Source organism: Rhamphochromis longiceps, linkage group LG6, assembly GCF_057381845.1.
Source record: "Rhamphochromis longiceps isolate RC_006_pf linkage group LG6, R_longiceps_female_GT1.1, whole genome shotgun sequence".
In the NCBI taxonomy this organism is placed as follows: Eukaryota; Metazoa; Chordata; class Actinopteri; order Cichliformes; family Cichlidae; genus Rhamphochromis; species Rhamphochromis longiceps.
This window is the reverse complement of record NC_140562.1, coordinates 46,891,594-46,899,723: the sequence shown is the minus strand read 5'-3', so window position 1 is coordinate 46,899,723 and position 8,130 is coordinate 46,891,594. Positions and strand designations below refer to the sequence as shown.

At 43.3% G+C, this 8,130-nt stretch overlaps 1 long non-coding RNA gene across 1 annotated transcript in view; it reads left to right on the top strand.

Annotated features, from left to right (window-relative positions):
• Positions 1 to 8,130, top strand: part of LOC146668979 (uncharacterized) — a 72,687-nt gene that overhangs the window by 20,908 nt on the left and 43,649 nt on the right. The window contains exon 9 of the long non-coding RNA XR_014911926.1: positions 6,813 to 7,013. This is a non-coding gene — a long non-coding RNA (uncharacterized LOC146668979). The remainder of the gene's footprint in view (positions 1 to 6,812; positions 7,014 to 8,130) is intronic.

Genomic DNA, 8,130 nt, shown 5'->3' with positions numbered 1-8,130 from the left:
CACACAAGTCGATTTGTACCGCATTGAGTTGCAAAGCAGCTGACCAGCTTGTGTGTGTGTGTGTGTGTGTGTGTGTGTGTGTGTGTGTGTGTGTGTGTGTGTGTGTGTGTGTGTGTCTCTTTTACACAAAAAATACATGTGAGTGCACTTGCAACAACTTTTAATATGCAATGTACAGGACTTGCCAGCTAGGCGCCCTCCTGTGGACCAAACATGCAATTGAAAGATGTTATTTTCGCCGGTATAACTCCTTCAGACACTTTGTACCGCATTGAGCCAGCAGAGGGAGCCCCCCTGGTTCAATCCCAGTTGCACAGCAGTTGTGACCAGCTTCTGTCTGTGTGTGTGTGTGTGTGTGTGTGTGTGTGTGTGTGTGTGTGTGTGTGTGTGTGTGTGTGTGTGTGTTGACAGAGAGAGAGAGAGAGAGAGAGAGAGAGAGACAGAGAGAGAGAGAGACAGAGAGGGAGAGATACAAAGGAATGTAATTCAAATTTTGCACTTCAGACCTTACAGTGTGTGTGTGTGTGTGTGTGTGTGTGTGTGTGTGTTGACAGAGAGAGAGAGAGAGAGAGAGAGACAGAGAGAGAGAGAGAGAGAGAGAGAGAGGGAGAGATACAAAGGAATGTAATTCAAATTTTGCACTTCAGACCTTACAGTGTGTGTGTGTGTGTGTGTGTGTGTGTGTGTGTGTGTCTGTCTGTCTGTCTTTTACACAAAAAATGCACTTGCAACAACTTTAATATGGAATGTACTGGACTTCCCAGCTAGGCGCCCTCCTGTGGACGACAGGTGCAATCCCAGTTGCACAGCACTTGACCAGCTTCTGTGTGTGTGTGTGTGTGACAGACAGACAGACAGACAGAGAGGGAGATTCAAAGCATCAGGACCAGGAGATGACACAGTGCTCCAAAGGCCTGGTTCTGCTGCCTCCTCCTCCACCCACCTGCTGCAGACGCTTCTGTGAAGGGAAACTGCTACATGTTATGTCACCGATCCCTGCCATGCTGCGTGTCTAACGACCCGGCAGGGCCTGCTGAGTACAGTGGTGGTGGAATCGGCCCGATCGGACACTCCTATCTGCCACTTTGACCTTTTTATTCCGTCAAATTTGGACCCATTTACACCAAGTCCAGAACCGTTGGTGCTATCGACATGGGGTCTTCACCAGGGTGTCCGGAGCACCCCGAAACCCCCCCGTAGACACAACTTTCATCCCTCTACGACACTTACTTTCCCAGTTATTCCATTTTATTCCGTCAAATTCTGGCTGTTACCCCCTAACCTAACCCTAATTACTGGATAAAAATTACTTACAATTAATTAAAAACACTCAATTCATGACTTACAAAAAAATACTACATACACAATAATAAAAAAATACAGTAGACATGGTTAAATGTGGTTAAAAAATTGTTTCTACGATTATAAATTATTTACATGGTTAAAAAATTAAAATCTTTCTAAAAATATGTTTTTGCCAGTGAGGAGTGATTAAAAAATACATTTGTAAAAATTCTATTCGAAAAACTAAAAGCGAAAAGGTAAAAACACTAATTTGGCTTTCTACAACTAAATTCGAACTGAAAAAAAGTGGGAGGGTATAAATAGAAGGGGATGGCACTCGCTGCTCATTTCATTCCAAACCATCGGACAGAGCAGACCTCTGAGAGCAAGCCTGTTTCCCATTTATTTTTGTGTGTGCCTGGCCTGAAGAAGACCTTTACAGGTCGAAACGTTGCCACATAGGCACACAAATTCATTTCTTTGGCCTATTACAATTTGATTTCTTTTTTCTTTAATAACTAAAAGGTTTTTTTCAAAACCAATTCATTTTTTTATTGTATTTCTTTAAAAATTTAAGTTAAAAATTACATATTTAAGTTAAAGCTTTAAAAATTTACTTTAAAATTTTAATTTAATCTTTGGTAGAAAAACCAATAAAAAAAACACTCGCCTCCATCCAACTCACCATGGTTGGGTGGACTTCTGACTGGACCCTGGTGCGCCATGGCGGACGCCGTGGCCAATCCAAGGTCCAGGCCCCTTACCGAGGGATGGCCCGTGCACCGCCCGCCTCCAATTGGAGGAGGGGCCCAAACACTCATCCTAAGCAAACAGCTAAAAAAAGATATTACAAGAAAGCCAAAGAAAGCCAAGGAGGCGGGATCAGAGGGGAGAGTATAAATAGGAGCCTCAAACCCAGTGCTCTTCAGTATGCCCTCGCCTGAGGAAGAAGAAACAACTTCGAAACGTCGCGACAAGGGCATACTCATTTAATTTTTTCAACTTTACGTTAGTTTGTTATTTTAGTTTGTTATTTTTGGGGGATTTTATTTCATGTTTTAATTCATGTTTTATTGATTTTCCTTAACAACTCAAATTAGAGAGAACTCAAAACAAAATTAAAAACCACACAGAAAACAAATTGGGATTGAAAACACTTTATTGGAAACAAGCCAAAGTAACGGAAAAATTGGGAACCTGCAAAAAAAGAATACCTACCTTTGCAAACCTGTAAAAAAAGAAATATTGGAAACAAGCCAAAGTAACGGAAAAATTGGGAACCTGCAAAAAAAGAATACCTACCTTTGCAAACCTGTAAAAAAAGAAATACTTACCTTTCAAATTAAAAATCAATTATGGAGGTAGAGGGATGTGAGGCTGCGGACCATCGGGGTTGATGGCCCGTGCACGCCCTGTTCCTCCTTCGGGAGGGACAGGTTCTTTTCTTCAACCCTAACCCTCCTTCTACCCTCGTAGGAGGAATCAATTCCCCTACCCTAACCCCTAACCCCTAACCCTAACCCTAAAAGACAAGAAGGAACAAGTGACACAAACAAGAAAAACTGGAAAGGATATAAAGGAAGGGGGTGCCATTAAAGAGAACATAAGAACACAGGACGGGATGTCTAAAATGCAGGGGGTGCCATGTAAAAGAAAGAAAAAAACATAGAGAAAAAAACAAATGAACCAAGGGGTAAAGTTGAAAGACGAAACACAGAGAAAGATAGAAAAAGGGAGAGTCACGTAAAAACTGAGAAACAGAAAAGACAAAGAAAAGAATTAGAAAAAAGAAATGTCTGAAAAAAAAGGGGCGGAGACAGCCCAGTATAAAAGGCCCTGAGTGGCAACAGAAAGACAGAAACAGAAAAGAACACAGAGAGACGTTGGGCCAGCCTGAGGAAGGCTATACCCAGCCGAAACGTCGCGATGGCCCAACGGCAGTGCACTACACCCGCTAAGGGTAATTTTTTGAATAGGGGGCACCGTTCCCAATCCCATTGATGGACCGTGCACCTCAGGCTCCGGCAATAGCCGGGCCTGGTCTTACCTCAACACCCGTCCTACCCCCTGCTGGACCAGCGCGCACCTTTAGCTCTCCCGCCGTGTGCTTCGGTGGGGGATTGGCTTAGGGCCATCAAGATGGAGCGTTACGAAGACAGTTTCCTTCAGGCTGGCTTCAACTCAGTGGACCAGCTGGCCCCAATCACCACACAGGATCTGCTGCACATGGGTGTGACTTTGGCTGGGCATCAGAGGAAAATCCTTTCCAGCATCCAGACAATGACCTTTCAAAACAAGAGCACTGCAACTGTGACCTTCTAGCTGACCTGCCTCTTATTCTGGACATGACACCAGCACACAGGTGCTGCCAAGTACTGAGAGCACTCTGGATCCTCTTTCTGTGAGCCACTTTGAACACGGACTCGTAAAAGGGATTGGCGACTTTATTCGTGACCAGAAAAAATAGGGAGAAAAAACTATGGTGTGAACTGTTGTGCAGAGATTGGCAGGTCTCTGCCACACAGAGGGACCAGGTGATGAAGCTGTGCGGACTGACTGCTTCTTTATTTTTTTGTTCTTTTGTTTGTTTTTTGCAGTTTGTGCTTTTACATCCACCCAAGATTTGGACTCAGTACATGTGGTGAGCAAAGAGGAACAGCGGACCAGAGTTTACACAGTTCTGTATTGTCATGTCATTACAAAAAAACAAAACAAAAAAACCCAAACTGGTTTGTTGTCCCAAAATGTCACTTTGATCTTTCACCAAAGGAGACAAAAAAGACGAGAAGAAATGCCAAGATTTTTAGTTTTCGTATTGTTGTAATTATGAATGGGAACCGCTCTCGATGCCGACTACGTTACTTCAGAGACACCTTTCACATCAAAACGTGAACATTTTAATGTGAGATTTTACATTTTGTTGTTCTTTCTCCCCCATTTGGAAAAAAAGAAAAAGAAAAAAAAGAGGAGAAAAAAAGAAAAAGAAAGAAAGTACTCCGCCGAAACGTCACGTGGGCCCCGAGCTACTTCACCCAAGATATGGGCAATTTTTTGAACACCCGGGCAGGGTCTCCATCTTCCTGCCCCCGTTGATGGACAGTGCACCCAGGACCCTTTAGGGGGGCCTGCTTTACCTCATCCCTAACCCTAACCCCCCTAACCCTCGTGGGGGTGGGAGATGCCCCTGCCTGAGGTCCAAACTCTAACCCTAACCAGGGGGGGTTTGAAACTTAAACCTTAGAAGGAAAAAAGCCCTAGGGGAGCCTGTAAAGGAAGGAAACAAAAACCCTAGAGAAAAAATAAAATAAAAAAATACTTACCTGCCGCTAAACCTGTATAAAAGGAAAGAGAAAAACACTTAAGAAAAAAACCTGTAAAAGAGAGAAAGGAAATACTTACCTGTCCTAAAAACCTGTATAAAAGGAAAAAGAAAAGCACTTAAAGAAAAAACCTGTAAAGAAAGGGAAAAGAGAAAAAATTAAAACAAAGAAATACTTACTTGTTGCAAACCTGTATAAAAGGAAAAAAGAAAGGTCTTACCTGACAGAGTCACAATTAAGCCGGGCCAGTCTGAAGAAGGCACTACTCCGCCGAAACGTCACGTGGGCCCCGAGCTACTTCACCCAAGATATGGGCAATTTTTTGAACACCCGGGCAGGGTCTCCATCTTCCTGCCCCCATTGATGGACAGTGCACCCAGGACCCTTTAGGGGGGCCTGCTTTACCTCATCCCTAACCCTAACCCTCCTGAGTTCGTTCATTATGAGAAGTGTTTGTAAAATTTGCCACAGACGTCCATGTGATCAACAACAGACACACGTGATTCCCCTTCGTGGTCTAAACCAATCAGAGATAGTCAGGGGCGGGACCTCTGTCCGTGGTCCAGCTGGAAGTGGAGGTGGATATAGACAGGTGAGTAGCTTGAATGAAGCGATATCGATTCATTAAATCCTGAATTGAATGAATATAAATGTGTTTTACCAGAAACGCCAGAATCTCAGGTTAAAGCTCACAAAACTATTTCAACAACAACCAGCAAATGAGAGCAGGAAACGCATTCCACACGAAGACGTAAACAGAGCGGACCGACGCATCAGAATTAGCTTAGTCGGCGTGGGGGCTAATATCATCCTTAATTCCTTCTTACTTTTGCTGTTTTGCTTCCAACACGATAAAACCCACAGTTCACGCACAGCGAGCTGTGCGTGAACTGTGAGAGAAACTTCAAGAAAAGTTTCCCATCTCAAACATGTGTTTTCTGCATTACTCATTCGCTTATTACCCATCAGTCTACCGTTGTTTACAGCGCTGGCGGCCGCTGTCTTTTCTTTCCTTTGTACTTAAATGACGTCGGATAAGAAAGCTTAATTTCTGCTGTTTAATACTGAAGAAATGTAAACTTTTTCAAATTAGGTATAATTGCAGAATATTTTTAAGGTTATCTGCTATAAAATCCATGCCAGGAAAATCTCCTTTATGTTTTTTATTTTATTTTATTCTCAGTTACTTTGACACAACGGCATGTGCTGTGATGGTCACATCTCTGATAAAGTTTAGTGTCAGTACTGATAAATGATCAGAATTATAAGATCTCTCACTTTCTGAGTAAAAATTGCACCAAATCGAATCTGGACCTTGTGAATCGGAATCAAGTGGATTATAGAAATCAGTGATGATACACAGGCCTTGTGAATATCCTAGGACCGACAGAAGTGGATATAACTGACCGTGGGCAATGAGAAAAGATGAAAAGAACGATTGATAACTTTTTTGTCAAGTTAAGGCCTGATCGATCTGAAATTCATAGCCAGTGCTCTGACAGGGAGCCATCAATCTTTGAACGCTGATTTGGGTGCGCCCAACTTTTTTTAATAGTGTGCATAAGAAAAAGCCAGAAGAGGGAGCACCTCTGGTTCAATCCCAGTTGCAAAGCAGCTGACCAGCTTCTGTGTGTGTGTGTGTGTGTCTCTCTCTCTTTTACACAAAAAACACATGTCAATGCGCTTGCAAAAACTTTAATATGCAAAGCACAGGACGTCCCAGCTGGTCGCCCTCCGGTGGACCACAGATGCAATTGCAGCAGAGGGAGCCCCTCTTGTTAAATCCCAGTTGCACTGCAGACCTCACAGTGTGTGTGTGTGTGTGTGTGTGTGTGTGTGTGTGTGTTGACAGAGAGAGAGAGAGACAGAGAGAGAGAGAGAGAGGGAGAGATACAAAGGAATGTAATTCAAATTTTGCACTTCAGACCTTACTGTGTGTGTGTGTGTGTGTGTGAGACAGACAGACAGACAGACGGAGAGAGGGAGAGAGAGAGAGATTCAAAGCAGTGTAATTCAAATGTTGCACTGCAGACCTCAGTGTGTGTGTGTGTGTGTGTGTGTGACAGAGAGACAGACAGAGAGAGAGAGAGAGACACTTGCTGTGGATTTAAGAAACAAACGCTCAAAGAAACCAAACAGAATGACACAGGCAGAAAGACACTGTTTTATTTTGGTAACCAATGATGCATTTCTTCTCCCCTTGTACAGTGCACCCTGAAGCCGTGTGTGGACCAGGAGATCAGCAGAACAGGAACCACAGAGCGTCAGCGGCAGACATCCAAGCTGCACAGGGCACACGCAGCACCAGGCAGAATTAATGACGTCCCTGATCCACAGCTCAAGCCCAGCCACCCGCTGCCTCCTCGCCGCCTCCTCCCGGGACCTTCAAGGACCACCCACCAGCCACTGGTACACATTCCAATCTTACACAATGGCCCCAGCATCACAGGGCATCTCCTGACATTAAAATCTATCCTGATTTCTGTTGTTTTTCCCTCATCTCTGAGCCGCTGAGTGTGAGTGTGTGTGTGTGTGTGTGTGTGTCTCTCTCTCTTTTACACAAAAAACACATGTCAGTTGTTAAGGAAAATGTTATAAAACACTTCTTCAGTAAAGACTCAGAGAAGAGAAACACACAGAACTTCTTGCTAGCAAGGGCAGCCTCCACTCTAAGAGACTCCAGTGAGAGAACTGCCCCGGTCTTTATTTTATACTCCATTGAGCGTGTGTGTGCGTGCGTGTGTGTGTGTGTGTGTGTGTGTGTGTGTGTGTGTGTGTCTCTTTTACACAAAAAATACATGTGAGTGCACTTGCAACAACTTTTAATATGCAATGTACAGGACTTGCCAGCTAGGCGCCATCCTGTGGACCAAACATGCAATTGAAAGATGTTATTTTCGCCGGTATAACTCCTTCAGACACTTTGTACCGCATTGAGCCAGCAGAGGGAGCACCTCTTGTTCAATCCCAGTGGCACAGCAGCTGTACTACTCATTAACGGTGCTGTTTTTGACCATCCTTTGATGACACATTTGTGCTTGACAAAAACAGGAGCTGCCTCCTTATATTTGAGGTGACAACAACTGAGTTTGTACATGGCAAGGGGAATAACAGCAGAGGTAAAGACAGTGAAGATGTGATTGGGAGAAGGAAGCCAAGATTTAGTTGGAAGACAAGGTTACATTCTACATACTGTTGCTCAACTTTCTACTCTTACTATCTTTTTTGTTTGTTTTTAGTAGACTGCTCTTGTATTTTTATGCATCAGTTATGAGGTATAGAAAACTTTGAAGAACAAAAGAGCACGAGCACACAAGCTTGTATTGTTTTTGTTTTGTATTGGCACGGCAGTTTAAAAAAAAAAAAAGAAAAAAGGAAAAAAAAGAAAAAGATCCATCTGCGTATCTAATTAATGCTTTTTCAAATTAAGACATTTTGTTTTGTTTTTTCCTTTTTCTCAGTACTTGCCTGAACTGCATGGTGGTAAGAAGTAGTTTTTGGAGGAGTAAAGAAGGTTGTTGTTGGG